The sequence below is a fragment of the Furipterus horrens genome, unplaced genomic scaffold, assembly GCF_987537825.1.
Source record: "Furipterus horrens unplaced genomic scaffold, mFurHor1.1.pri manual_scaffold_5, whole genome shotgun sequence".
Lineage (NCBI taxonomy): Eukaryota > Metazoa > Chordata > Mammalia > Chiroptera > Furipteridae > Furipterus > Furipterus horrens.
This window is the reverse complement of record NW_028327175.1, coordinates 181,989,898-182,004,711: the sequence shown is the minus strand read 5'-3', so window position 1 is coordinate 182,004,711 and position 14,814 is coordinate 181,989,898. Positions and strand designations below refer to the sequence as shown.

Genomic DNA, 14,814 nt, shown 5'->3' with positions numbered 1-14,814 from the left:
AATGTAAAGGAAGAAGGTCATTCAAATAATTGACATGTTTAAGGAAATTCTTCCTCCTTAGTTTGGGCATAGGTCTTTAGAAAGTTTTTACAGTTTCTGCCACATAAAGGCTAGGGGTGGGCAAATGTTGTTGATTAGAGATCTCTGCCTCCTTTTGCCCACATTTCTCCCCTGCCTAGACTGCAACTGTGTCCAAATCAACCAGCATTAATACAGATACACAGAGATATTTATTTGCTGCTGATTCTGCCTAGCTGTATTCAGACTCGATCTCCATGTGTATTTAATAAATCACACTAGTTAGGTGGACAGGATTAGTTCCAAGTCACCTAATGACTATATCATGAACTGCCGCATTAAAAGGATTAATATTAATCTGAGCCATTGCAGTTCAGTGGGAAAGGCCAGTTGGTTCTCTGACAGGAGCTCCGGCTGGCAAGAAATCCTCAACAAGACCGGGAAGATTAATGAGGGTTTCTACATTCAGCCTGCAAACCTTCACCTACCAGGGAGTAGGGTAGAGAATCCCAGCCCAGGCAAGCTCATAAATAATCCATAATATCACAAGTATCTAGGGCAGCTGAGCCCCAGCACGGGAGGGCCAGCTAGCCTCTCCCTCTTCTCCTCTTGTAACCCACACCACCAAGGTGGCACAAGAATTTCATCAGAACACCAAGTGGCCAGTTTTGTTTTCTTTCACGTAAGGGCCCACACCTCATAAATCTACTAACCGCCGTTTGGACTTGTGTGTACTCAGAATATGAAGCTTCTTGGTGTTGTGTCTCTTCCAAAAAATAGGGAAAATAACCTGGTCTCCACAACACAAGAAGCCCGTTTTCAAGTCATGAAATTGTTCCCTCACCTCGTGGCACAATTCTTCATCAGCATCCACAGTATGTCCTCTTGCACAGGCCTCTGAGGTATACATTCAGAACTTTCTTGGTCCTGACAAAGTAAGCCCTGACTAGGAAGAACTGTATCCACAAGACGCAGCATTTCCTTGTGCCTTGGCCCTAATTTCACCATTAGGAGACCACCAACATGGGCCGAGCCAAGCCTCAGATCTCCACAGCCAAGGCACATCTTTGCCTTAACCGGCTCAGGAAGCAAACTAATGGTGCCAGTGGGAGATGTAGACAGAAAAAGCAACATGCCACAATTAAACTCAATTCCCTGGAAACCTGTTTCTTTTTCAGTGACTACTGGCACTTGAAGAAAACACCTCCAGCACCTAATTTCTAATGGAGAAACCAAAGTGAAGCAACTGTTTCTATCTTGTTGCATCACAGTTTCACAGGTTAAGATCACCAAAAGAATGGTTTTACTCCAGCTAAAGATCCTTTAAACTGAATAGACAACAGTGGATCAGCCACTAAGATTCTCTCGCAATGGATGCGACTGCCAACTAAAATAGGCCCTTATGAACTAAAAGCTACACTTCAATAGCATTAAAATATAAGTGAACCAAGGGCTTGGTGCCAGGTTATCAGGTTCATAAATGCTTGCTAAGCAACCTAAGCACAGAGCTGCAGTGGCTACACTGAGACAGGAAGAGACCCATTAAATGTATTATGCCTCAACCCCAAAGCAGTGTGGGGACAGAAAGAGATTTAACATTTTCTAAGTTTATAAACATTCCACCATAACAAGGGCCCATGTCTAAAAGTGAGGCCCACTCAAGCTCCTCATTAAGAAAGGAGGAGCTGAGGAAATTGTTAAGGATGGATCTCTGTTTTCCAGTTGAGATGCAAGGGGAGAAAACTTTCACTTGCTGGGAAAATGCTCTGATAAACAACGGAACCTATAAACTCAACTCTCAGTTCCACTGGAGTAGTTCAACTTGGGGCAATTCACAGGGCACAGGAATTGTTGGTCCTACAGCCAACAAAGACAGTTCAGTTGAGTGGGAACAGAAGAAAATTAGATCCACATCCACAATTCATGTTTTTTTTCTGATAGCCGGACTGGTAAGCATGAAATTCCCCAAGGAGCTGATGGGGTTGAGTGAAAAGGAGCTTTATCACCCTAACCAAACTAGAGCTCATAAGCTCCCATCAGATATCTATGCCTCATTTTCCACAAGACAAGATATTCTAGCAGCATGAGACCATCCTGGAAAAAAAAGATGGGTATATGCAGGAACTTTTCTTAATAGTTGCAAAAGGCTCAATTCTCTTTTTACCTACATTCCCTGTACCATTTCTTCATCTTCCTATCCCCTGCAGTCCCTCTCCTGGTTCCAAGAAAATAACCACCCCACATATAGAGTCCAAAGCCCTCTTTTCAGCCAATTAGCCCAACTTAACGCTCAAGCCAGTGGCTTCATGACAGCTAAGAACATTAATCAGAAGTCTTACCATGCTAAGATCATGTGTATACACCACAGCAGTCTGCTTAGAGTTTCAGCCCCAATAAAGAATGACTAGGAGTATTTATAGTACTTAAGAGCTCCTCTGTCTCTTGCCAGACATTCCTGTCCTTCTAACAAAGAAGTCCTGAAACCCTTAGAGGAAAGATACTGCCCAGACATAAGGAACCTGTGTTGTATAAGTCTATGGGAAGGGGACTTCTGTAAGCAGCAGCAAACTTTCTTTCCTCAAAACATTCTAAAACAGAGCACCCCGCATATTGCTGAGTCCCCAGGCCATCATGTACACAGGAACAGGGCCATCCAGTGGGATGCATCAGGCTCCAGGAATGCTGAAGTCTACATATTTGCCATTCAACACCAAAAAAGCTTTTCAAGTTCAATCAGCTATAAATGTTGCTTTGTTTTAATTTTCCACTGAACTTCCTGGAACCTATTATCCAACTGTCAGGGATGTATATTTAACAAGAGCAACATGGCCTCTTTGCCATTGCCCCACTGGTCATGTCACTTCTAATTAATAGAAATATCAACCCCTTCCTCAAGGGGTTGATTTACCAGCCCCTGCAGCCTGGGGCTGATAAAAAACAGTTTTGGTATAGAGGCCACAGACTGACCAATCCTGCCTGCAACAGTTACCTGCAAACCCCAAATCTCTCCTAGTTTAATTCCACTACAAGGTTTTCTAACAGTCCTAGGAAAAAACCCTAGAGCTTATACTCACCAGAATATAAGCATGTATGCAGGCTTCTATTTTAGGGAAGGCCAGTAGTAGAAATGACCTAACAGAGACCAGAAATCTAACACAGATTAATATGAATATCAATTAATACAAGCATAACTGACTTTGGTTAATTTGTGGTACTCCTTCCAAGATGAAGAAGACATGTTCATGGTAGTAGACCTCCTGCTGGGCGGGGACCTACGTTATCACCTGCAGCAGAATGTCCATTTCCAGGAAGACACCGTGAAGCTCTTCATCTGTGAGCTGACCATGGCCCTGGACTACCTGCAGAACCAGCGCATCATTCACAGGGATATGAAGCCTGACAACATTTTGCTTGATGAACATGGGCACGCGCACATCACAGACTTCAACATCGCCGCCATGCTGCCCGGGGAGGCGCGGATCAGCACCGTGGCCGGCACCAAGCCTTACATGGGTACGGGCTTTGGGGCAGCTGTTTTGACTAACAGCAAGGCTTCAGTCTTTCACTCCTGTGGACACCGTTTATTATGGGTTCAATCATGTGTGGGGACTTATAGCTAGAAATGACAAGAACCCCTGACTTTAACTGGGGAGCTTCTGATTTCATGGGTCTCAGGGGGGCCTCAGGGGTCTCCATTTAGGGAACACCCTGTCTGATATTGATTCAAGAGGGCCATTGATTGCATTTTGAAAATACTACTTTATAGAGTTATTTAGGGCAGCATCTACTTCCTAACAAAAAAATATTAATTAATTCAGTAAATGTCTACTAATTGCCTCTGGGTGCTTGGCACCGTGTCAGGTGCTGGTGACCCCGCAGTGCATAACCCAGATGAGGGCTCCCCCCCATGGAGCTTACCTTCTAGTGAGAGGAGTTTAACATTAGAATCAAGCAGAGAAGACACAGAAATAAGTAGGATGCTAATAAGTGACAAGTACTATTATAACCGCCCCTGGCTGGTTTGGCTCAGTGGATTGAGCATCGGCCTGCGAGCTAAGTGTCACTGGTTCGATCTTCCAGTCAGGGCACATCAGAGAAGGAAAACTCTGACTCCAAAAAACCTCCGCTGCCTTGCGGCATACCTCTTGAGGGGAAAGGCTAAGGGAGTAAACCCCGACAGAAAATCCGGAGCCAGAGTCCCTAAGGCGGTTTGACGTTGTAGTCAACACCGGCAACTCCTGCGGCGCACCTGAAGCCAAGCTGTATTGACTCCGTCTTTCCCTTGGACCCTTCAGCTGCGAAGAGAGGGGGGGTCTGCTGCATGGGCAACAGCAGACCCTCCATATCACCCTGCGCAGGCTCTGTAGCTTCAGCTTCACTGGAGAGGACACTCCAGCGTCATCGCAAGATGTCGATTCAACACGGGAGGAGACAGATACCGTGTCACTCCCGAGTCGGACTGCACAGCCATTCTCGGCGGTGCAGATAGACTCTTAAGAAGCTACACCATCGTCTCTCGAGACGGATGGCTGCCGACGACGACGAACTGACTTTGAAATATTCATTGTTAATAAATATTTAATAGGAAAGATTTGAAAAACTAAAATCAGAGCTAAGGAGGATAAGCAGGGCACGTGTATGACTTCAATTTCACCTCAAGAAGCTAGTTTGAAAATATAACTTCCTCTTGGTCAACAGAACACCAGACACAACAGAACACCAGCTGTCAGGATGCTTTTGCCTTTTTGAGCTACTGACACTTTTTACTCTGACATTGAACAATAGTAATACACTAGAGTTGAATGAGAAACACATGCACCCTACCACTTCTCCAATTCACTACTTCTATCAACTACAAATTCACCTAAATTCCATAACTATCCACATGACCTCTTTCCAATTTCACAATATCCAACACAGCTCTTTAAGCCCAACAGAAAAGATAAGACCTATATATATTTAAAATATAGGTGGTCATATTTTCCTAAATTATATAAATGTAAACCAAGAATCACAAAATGAGATTTGTCTATAACCCAGAAACAAAGAATCAATTAAACTTGAATTGAAGGCAATTTCTAAGTCTAACCTAGCATCACTAAATTAGCTTCTGAATAAAGATTTATGACCACAGATCTAGAATAGGGAGAAAATTCAGGAGAACAAAATATATCTTACCTTTCATTCCACAACTAATAATTAAGTTCCAGATCCACAAACAACACATAAAAATCATAAAGACCAAAAATTCTCAAAAGAATTAAAAATGGCTAATTTAAATAAATATAGCGCACCAGAGCTGCTTACCAGCCATGGAAGGTGGGCAAGAAATATCTTACAAAGCAGGACAGTAAGGCAGAGCTAAGAAAGCCACAAACTGAGCTTTCTAAAGAGAAAGAGCAAGCTTCACATTTACAGACTCTGAAGCCTGACTCTGACAGAAGGAAAAATCAGTATTATCAGGGGAAATAGTAGACCTCCTCTTGCCATTTCATTTTAGGGATCTACACTCATTTCCCCAAAGGCCATCTTAAAAGACTTAATATTTACTATTTCCACTACTAAGAGTGACTCTGAAGATCCAAGATAAATTGTAATTAATAACTTTTCTGAGACAGAAGTTTGAATAGTACTCTAAGGCTAATTTGTAGCAGTAAGTTATTTAGCTTGTGAGTAAGCCTGAAAAACTGCTCAGTATCTGGAAATCTAAGCCCATCCTCCACATTTTAAGAAACTGCTAACAGACATAACATCATTAAATATACAGCTCAATGAATTTTACAGATTTAACCACTCATGTCACCAGCACCCAGAACATTACCAGAACCCAGAAATCCCTATCATGACTTCTTCCAGTCACAATCCCTCCAAAGGTAACAATTATCTTGACTTCTAATACCACTGATTTGCTTTGCATAATCAATGAAAAGCACTTAATATATAAATGGTATCGTGTAGAATGGACTCCTTTGTGCTTGGCTCCCTTTGCTCAATATTACTCTAAAAAATTTCATTTGTGTTGTAGTTCGCTAAATTCTACTTGTTATGTAGTATTCCATTGTGAGAATATACCACATTTTGCTGCTGATGGAGATTTGTGTAGTTTCCCCTTTTTAGACTTCTGTGATGAGGACTTCTATAAACATTCCTATTTTGCATATCTCTAGATATGAAATTGCTGGCTTACAGGATATAAGTGTACCGGTTCATTTTAGTCATTCTACTCTACGTGTAGTATTCCATTATGGATTTGAATTTCTCTAACAACTAATGAATTTGAGTGCCTTTTCTTATGTTTACTGATCATTCAGATATACTCCTTTGTGAGGTATCTGTTCAAGTCTTTGCCCATTTTTCTGTTGGAAAAATCTGCCCTTATTGATTATACAAGTTCTTATAAAGACTTTTTGTTTTCCAAGTTTGGTGATTTGTGAGTATTGCTAGAAATATTCCTCTCAAAAAATCAGGAGTGTAGTGTATTTCATACATGCCTCTATCATTCCAAATAAGCTCAAAATGCAGTTCCAACCTCTGATTATATCATCCTGAGGCCCTTTGCATCTAAGAATAGCAGGAAGCACTAAAGTGCCAGGTCCCAATAAGAGCTGCAAATCATCTTCCCAAGACAACAGGGACAAAGTGTGGGGAAAGAGGAAGAGAGAAAGTAATACTTTTCCTGGGATGAAAGTCCCTACAACACACAGGCCTGATTAGTAAATGGAAATTCTAGATAGCTTCTGAATAGAATCCTTTTCCACCTTTCAAATAATTTGCAGCTTAATGTCAGCTAAATTTAGTATCTTCTCCCATTTGTCCATGGCAAGGAGATTCTTGGCTGGCTTTCCATGGTCATTACAGGCCTTCCCATAGACCCCTGAAATATGATGTGGCCATCAAAATGTCAACACTTACCTGCTGCCCACACTCTAGACATATGGTCTATCTCTCTCAGGTCAGTGACTGATAACATGAGGAAACAAGACCAGCTTCACATCTGATTCAAGAACAAACACTGGGTAATTCCCATGTTCTTGATAATATAACTAATAATGAGAATGACAGCCAACTCCTTGACCACATCAAGAACTATCTAAAGTGATGGTACCTTCAGAGCAATCACGTTAACAGTGGAAGAAGCAGCAATAACAGGAGCTTCCAAGCAGTAAAAACAGCAGCAATTCTGCTGATGAAAATTACTATGCTCAGAAACCTTCAATAATTTTTCACTTTTAACTGAATTAAAAAGAATAATAAAATTTTAGTGAAATACCATGAGGCTGTATGGTATTTTTTAGACAATTTTGTGAGTGTACGTATTGAAACTCAAGTCGAAAAGTCACTTACCCAAGATCACACACATAATTATGAAAAAGGCCAGTCTTATATCTCAAGTCTTCAGACTTCCAGTTAGGTCTCTTTTCATTATACTTAGGGGCTTCCCTCAGTTGGCGGTTAAGACTCTCTATAAGATGAATCCAATCTACCTATCACCTTTCACTCTCACTGGATTCCTTGCTCTTGCCCACACCTTGTACTGTCCTACCTCCATCCTTTTGGCAGTGATGCTCCCCTTTTATTCTTTACCTGTCCAGACTGTAAATGACACTCATTAAATGTGATTATCTTTGTATTCCACAAAGCACCCAAAAGTGTCTGGCATACAGAAGATATTAAATAAAAATTTATTGAAGTGACCTTTAGAAGAGAAACATAGTTGAAAGGACTTCAACTTCTAAAGCTAGGAAAGAGATACTGTTCAAATAATTATAAGTGTAGTGGTATCTCTTAATACTATTTCACTGAGGTGACCGAGTTTAAAGCTAACACTTTCTCAGGCATGTCGAACCAAGAACGCCAATTCACAAAGAAAAGGAGGTCTTAACACCAGGGTTGGAAAGAAACTAAGGGATCACAGGATAGCTCCATTGTTTTACAGGTGAAAGTATATGAAGCACAGAAAGGTAAAGTTACTTGCCCAAGGTCACAGAGCTTTCAAATATAGAATGTAATAGATCCCTTTGAGATGCTGATGAGACATGAATCTTCTTCCCAGAAAAGTGTGTGTGCATATGAGGTCTGTCTGGAAAAAGTCCACCCATTGTTAACCCTTTGAGTGCCATGCATAATTGCTAAAATTTGTGTGAGACATGCCAGGCTATTTTGCTGAGAAATGCAGTTTATGAAAAATGTCTATAAAAACACTATTATTCATAATAATTTACTCAAAATTTTAAGACATATAGTAAATACACTCTTCTTTTGTAAGCAGTGTTCTTTGACGTGATTCAGCAAAAAATTTATTGCATTAAAATTATTTTATTATAACAATTATTTTAGAAAAAATAAATTCTTTCCTTCAATATGGCTTTTGAAGTATAATATATGGCATAATATAAAACCTATGATTATAATTTGCAAAAACACATAGCAACATGGATAACAAGCAAGAAGTATGCCAAATACTGAATAAGTTTTTGAAAAAAAAAAAAAGAAAACTTCATAACATACAAAAAAAAAAAATGAACACAACAGCATTCACACTGGAGACATATATCAATAGATATCAACAGTGAAAAACAGTTCATAAACAAAATGCTAACGCTATATACCATGAAACAATGAAAATGTCCATTAGCAAAAGCTTCCTTATCATGCACACTGCATAGTTTCAACAATTATTGCAAAGATAAATGAAATTAAAAGGACCATTTAAAATGTAAGTGAAAATTATAACAGAATTAATATGTCAGTATTTGAACAAGCATAAAAATTTGAAATTTGGATCCACATGAGAGAAAGTTGTATCAATATATAACCTGAGGTACAAAAATAGAGAAAAAAGCATAAAATATGAATTATTCCATTGCTATTTACATTTATAGCCATCAAAAAAAGTCACTGAGAGGGATGCTGGCACTTTGGGAAAAATTTGTCAGCGTCATTCACAGCAACGTTGGCACCGAAAGGGTTAATATGAGAATGGTTTGTGCGACATGAATGTAACTTGGCGGCCAAGAATGGACTGGACTGTGCATGCGTGAATAAGGATGACTTCACTGTACTAGTCAGTGGGGGCAGTAGACACCATTGAGTGAGCATGTGTACTGGGAGGCTGTTGCAATCAAAATGAATGAGCAAGTAAAGCAACGAATCTGCATCAAATTTTGCATTAAGCTTGAACATTCCTCCATGGAAACTATTTGGATGATTCAGAAGGCTGCAGCTATGAGCAACTGGTAATTGGCAGCTTCATCACAACATGCCAGCTCATGCATCACGTCTCGTGCGGAGTTTTTTGGCAAAACATCAAATCACCCAGGTGACTCAGTCCTGCTACAGCCCAGATTTGGCTCCCTGCAACTTCTGACTTTTCCCAAAACTAAAATCACCTTTGAAAAAAAAGAGATTTCACACCATCAATGAGATTCAGAAAATACAACAGGACAGCTGATGGCAATCGGGAGAACTGTGTGCGGTCCCAACGTGCCTACTTTGAAGGGGACTGAGGTGTCATTGTCTTACGTACAATGTTTCTTGTATCTTCTTCAATAAATGTCTATTTTTTATATAACATGGCTGGATACGTTCTGGACAGACCTCATACACACAATTATACAATTTCACATATAATTTCAGGGTGTCTATTAATGCCCTGAATCCCATTCCTAGACCACAGATGAGAATGGCTGACTTCAATCCTTCCTTCTTTAATCACTCTCTTGTATAAAATTTTATAAATTTACTTACAAGTAAACAACAAAGAAGTTTTTTTTATACCTCATTCCAATTTCAAAATTATGTTCTGGACGCAGACATAGGCCCTGCAAGCAGAAATGCACCGACATGGCACTGGCTCTGCCTACCTCTCCTCTTGCTCCCTCACACTGCGGTGCCACTGGCTGCACCCCATTGAACTGCACATTAAAAGCTGGTTCTTCTGTGCCAGTTCTCAAAGTGTAGGAGGAAATTCTCCTGGCACAGAAAGCTCCAGACAGCCTGCAAAACCCTGCAGCCCATGGACTTCATGTGGGATGTCACTGTGGACCCTGAAGGATGCAGAGGGGCAGAGAGGGGAAGGAGCCTGACACTACTCCCAAGGGATGTCAGGACCAAGGCCTATCGTCCTGAGTGGACCTTCTAGGGCTAGGAAGAAAGCACACTGCTCAAGAAACTCCTGCAGGAGCACAGCAGCATCTCTGGGTTCAGTGTGTCCCACACCACAAAGGAACCAAAAAGGAGAATGGCAAAGATTACCATAATACTTTGTGACCATGGAGGTAATGCAGTGCGACATTGCTGCTGGGGACTTCATTGAGCATGACAAGTTCTCAAGAGAACCTGTATGACACTAGCAAAGTGGCTGTGCATGTGGTGCAGGTCATGAACCGCACCACATACTGGGCGTAGACCTCCAGGGTGTGCACAACATAAAGAAGACCGACCTGAGGCCCATCTTTGTGCAGCTACCATCACTGGAAGTCCAGGAGCTGAGGATGCAGCACTGGAACATGGAGACAGAGGAGTGCCTGGCCAAACAGCTGGCCGCTGCCCTGGCAGACGTGGATAGCAGCAAGGAGCTTGACCTGTTTGCCCTTATCATCATCAACAGCCTGGACAAGGCCTATTTGGCCCCAAAGAAGGCGCTCTTGAGGAAATCAAAGGTTCAAGAGGTCGGCCGTTCCTGAGGATGCCAATAGCTGTGTCCTCCCGGGACAGGACCCTGTACCCATCTCAGTGACTGGGGTGTACCAGGACAGGTGGATCTGCCTGCCTCATACCCATTTCTGGTACTCCCTGATCAATCCCACTCTCCTGTGTGAGGTGGGTAGGCATCTTAATAAAGAGCTGCTGCTGGTTATTGTGTCAATAAAATTTTTTTAGAAGATTATATTCCAGAATTCTAATATTCCACAACTTGGAAGTTCCTTCTTCATTTTACTTTACCTTTCTCTGAATATTTTTCAGATTTCTCTCTCTCTCTCTCTCTCTCAGATGCTGTAAGGTAACACCACATAGGTTATTTAAGATGTTGGAATGTTATAATTTTGTTTTCAAAATCCTATAGGATGAGGCCCACTATTGTAGGGACCTCTTTAGCAACAAAGTAAATCAGAAGGCAGTGTATTCAGAGAACGGTCTATGTTCCCTTTCCCTGTAAAAGGTTAATGTGCTTAAATATAGTTTTGATTTTCCCCCTAGGCATATATTGGCTTAAACTTAAATCTCATGTACTGTCTTTCTGTTTGCATATATTTTTATAGTTATTTTATTCCCATTAGAAGAACTTAATTTTATATGAAAATGGAGACTTCACTATATGGTCTCTAAAGACAGTAGCTTTGGAGTTTAAAAAAATCTATATTGAAATTCCAGTTCTGGTGTGACCATGGCAAATAAACTTCTCTAAGCCTCAGTTTCTGCATCAATAAAATAGAGATTTTTGAAAAAGATTTTATTTATTTACTTTCATAGAGAGGAGAAGGGAGGGAGAAAGAGAAGGAGAGAAACATCAATGCGTGGTTGCCTCTCACACGTCCCCAACAGGGGACCTGGCCCACAACCCGGGCATGTGTCCTGACTGGGAACCAAACTGGTGATTCTTCGGTTTGCAGGCTATCATTCAATCCACTGAGCCACACTAGCGCGGGCTAGTAGAACAGAAATTTTAATAACCCTACCTCATAGACTTGCCTCAGAATTAAATAATGTATATAAAACATTCAAATAAGAATAGCTAAGAAAATTTCTGGAAAAGCTAGGTACTGAGAAGGTACTTGACTTGTATATTAAAATGTATCATAAACAGTAATAATGTTAGACAGAATTCAAAGTACTTGGTAAAGAATCAGGTCAAATGCTTATTAGAGTTTTTCACAATTTTAATGCTATACCTTAGCCTGAGGAAGCCTGAAGCTGCATGGTTAAGGTAGGAGGAAGTTTGGAGACATCATAACCCTTAACCTGTTCTCACTCAGTTATAGCAGCATCTGGATGGAAACACCCTGGGTTATTCTTTAGACAGCTGAAATACAGTCATCAACATTATCTATGACTTTAGAGAGGCTGTGTAAGAATTTTCTAACAAAAACCTGATAGATATCAAAGTCATTTTACACCAGAGTCACTAATGGTCGACTGATTTTGACAGAAATGCCAAGACCATTCTATATGTACAAAATAGTCATTAACAAATGATGTGGGGGCAACTAGATGTCCATATGCAAAGGAATGAACTTGGACCTCTACCTCACACCATATACAAAAAATTAACTCAAAATGGATCAAAGACCTAAATTAAATGGAAAAGCTAAAATTATAACTCTTAGAAGAAAACGTAAGTGTAAATTTTACACCAGGGTTTCTCAACCTTGGCACTAATAACAGTTTGAGCCAGATAATTATTTGTTATAGAAGAATATTCTGTGCACTGTAGGATGTTTAGCAGCATCCCTCCTGACCTCTATCCATTATATACTAGTAGCATACCTGTCTCCCCAGTGTTGACAACCAAAAATGCCTCAAGATATTTCCAGATTTCCCTTGGGAGGTAAAATTACCCAGTTGAGAATTACCATTTTAGACTAAATGATGCTCCTTATCCTCCTGGACCCTTGCAAAATTACCAATGTCTATGCCATGATTACCTGAATGACTATTTCCTTAGTAGACAAACTCAAAAGAAATAGTCATAAGTCATTTAATATTCCATAATCCATCATTTGATATGATCTCACGACAGTGATTAAGAATTTAGTCCCATTTTTAAAATAGTCTCATTTTGAAAAGTTCCTTCTTATTTTTTTTAAGAGAGAGGAAGGGGAAAAGGGAGGGAGGGAGGAAGGGAGAGAGAGAGAGAGAAAGGGAGGGAGGGAAAGAGACACAGAGACAGAGAGAGACAGAGAGATTCGTTGGTCCACTTATTTATGCATCCATTTGTTGATTCTTGTATGTGCCTGAAGATCAAACCTGTAACCTTGGCGAATTGGGACTATGCTCCAACCAAGCTACACAGCCAGGGACCATTTTGAAAAGTTCTTAGTCCAAACCCTTCCATTAAAAGGTCACAGATCAGTATAATGATTCTTCTGGTATGGCATTTTTTTGTTACCAACTTTATTAGGATATAATTCATATACATCTAATTCACCCCTTTAAAGTATATAATTCAATGTTTTTAGTATATTCGAAGTTGTCCAACTAACCTTGATGATTTGTAAAATTAGTTTTCCTCTTATATTTTAAACCATGGTCCTAACCAACGGCTCAGCATAACTCCCAAGGAACTAAAATCCAAAGCCCAAATTAAAACAAATCAACAGACTAGTCATCTTGGAACTGTCTCCTTATAATCAAGAAAAAAGTAATGTTCCGAACAGCAATCAATGACTTGGCCACATATACAAAAAGACAAGATACGAAAGAAGCAAATTAAATGATAAATCTTAACTTGAAATTTAGTGTCAAAGAAGCAAATTAAATGATAAATCTTAACTTGAAATTTAGTGTCAGTGCTGTAAAGAAATTAGGAAAAAATAAGTCATTCCTAAACCACAGTGCCTTGGCCCATGGGGGTCCAATTGACCTCACTTGGGGTGGCGATTCTGCTCATTAGCTGGAGAAAGTGGAAGGGGAGGGAGGGGAAGGCCTAAAGGGCCCTGCTGAGGGAAGTGAGCATGCCAGGGAGGGAAGGTACTGCCCTCCCCAAACAACAACATGCCTAAGTGGTTCCTCCCAGGAACAAAGCCTCACTGAGCCCTTCATCACCACCCAGCCCCCAAACCAAAGTCCTATACCAAGAACCCCAAGCACTGTTTTCCGTTTCCTGAATTCCAGTGTCATCAGCTAAAATGAATATAATTCACAGACCAGTAAGTGCTGGACTAATAAGTAACTACTATAGCAGGTACTGTAAGATTAGAATCCTTTTCACTATCAATTAAACTTATTTTGATTCAAGTTCTGAGCTCCTGTACAAGACAACCAACTTACATGATGGAAAGGTCAAGGTTTCACTTTAGAGTCTCTTTTTCTTTTCATTCTTTTTCTTTTTTAAGTATATTTTATTGATTGTTGATACAGTAGTCCTAATTTCTTTACCCTTTGCTCCCCTCTTCCCAGTACCCCACTTCCCTCCAGCAATCCCACCCCCCCTTAGTTCATGTCCATGGGTCATGCATATAAGTCCTTTGGCTTCACCCTTTCCTAGATTATTCTTAACTTTCCCATGTCTATTTTGTACCAACCAATTACGCTTCTTAGTCCCTGCACCATTTCCCCATTTCTCCCTCTTCTCCCTCCCAGCTGATAACCCTCCAAATGATCCCCATACCTATGATTCTGTTTCTGTTCTGGTTGTTTGCTTAGTTTGTCTTTGTTTTTATTTTTTAGATTCAGTTATTGATAGTTGTGAGTTTGTTGTCATTTTAATGTTCATAGTGTTGATCTTCTAAATCAGTCCTTTTGACATTTCATATAATAATGGCTTGGTGGTGATGAACTCCTTTAGCTTCATCTTGTCTGGGAAGCACTTTATCTACCCTTCCATTCTAAATGATAGCTTGGCTGGATAGAGTAGTGTTGGTTGTAGGTCCTTGCTTTCCATCACTTGGAACACTTCTTGTCAGCCCCTTCTTGCCTGCAAAGTTTATTTTGAGAAATCGGTTGAGTCTTATAGGCACCCCTTTGTAGGTAACTCTGCTTTCTATTGCTGCTTTTAAGATTCTCCCTTTATCTTTCACCTTTGGCATTTTAATTATGATGTGTCTTGGTGTGGTCTTCTTTGGGTCTAGCTTATTT

General features: G+C 40.4%; 1 protein-coding gene and 1 pseudogene across 11 annotated transcripts in view; one reads left to right on the top strand and one right to left on the bottom strand.

Moving 5' to 3' along the window:
* The window catches only part of GBF1 (golgi brefeldin A resistant guanine nucleotide exchange factor 1), a 130,991-nt gene that overhangs the window by 66,084 nt on the left and 50,093 nt on the right, over positions 1-14,814 (bottom strand). The window lies entirely within an intron of this gene.
* On the top strand, positions 10,119-10,703 carry LOC150010546 (guanylate kinase pseudogene; annotated as a pseudogene).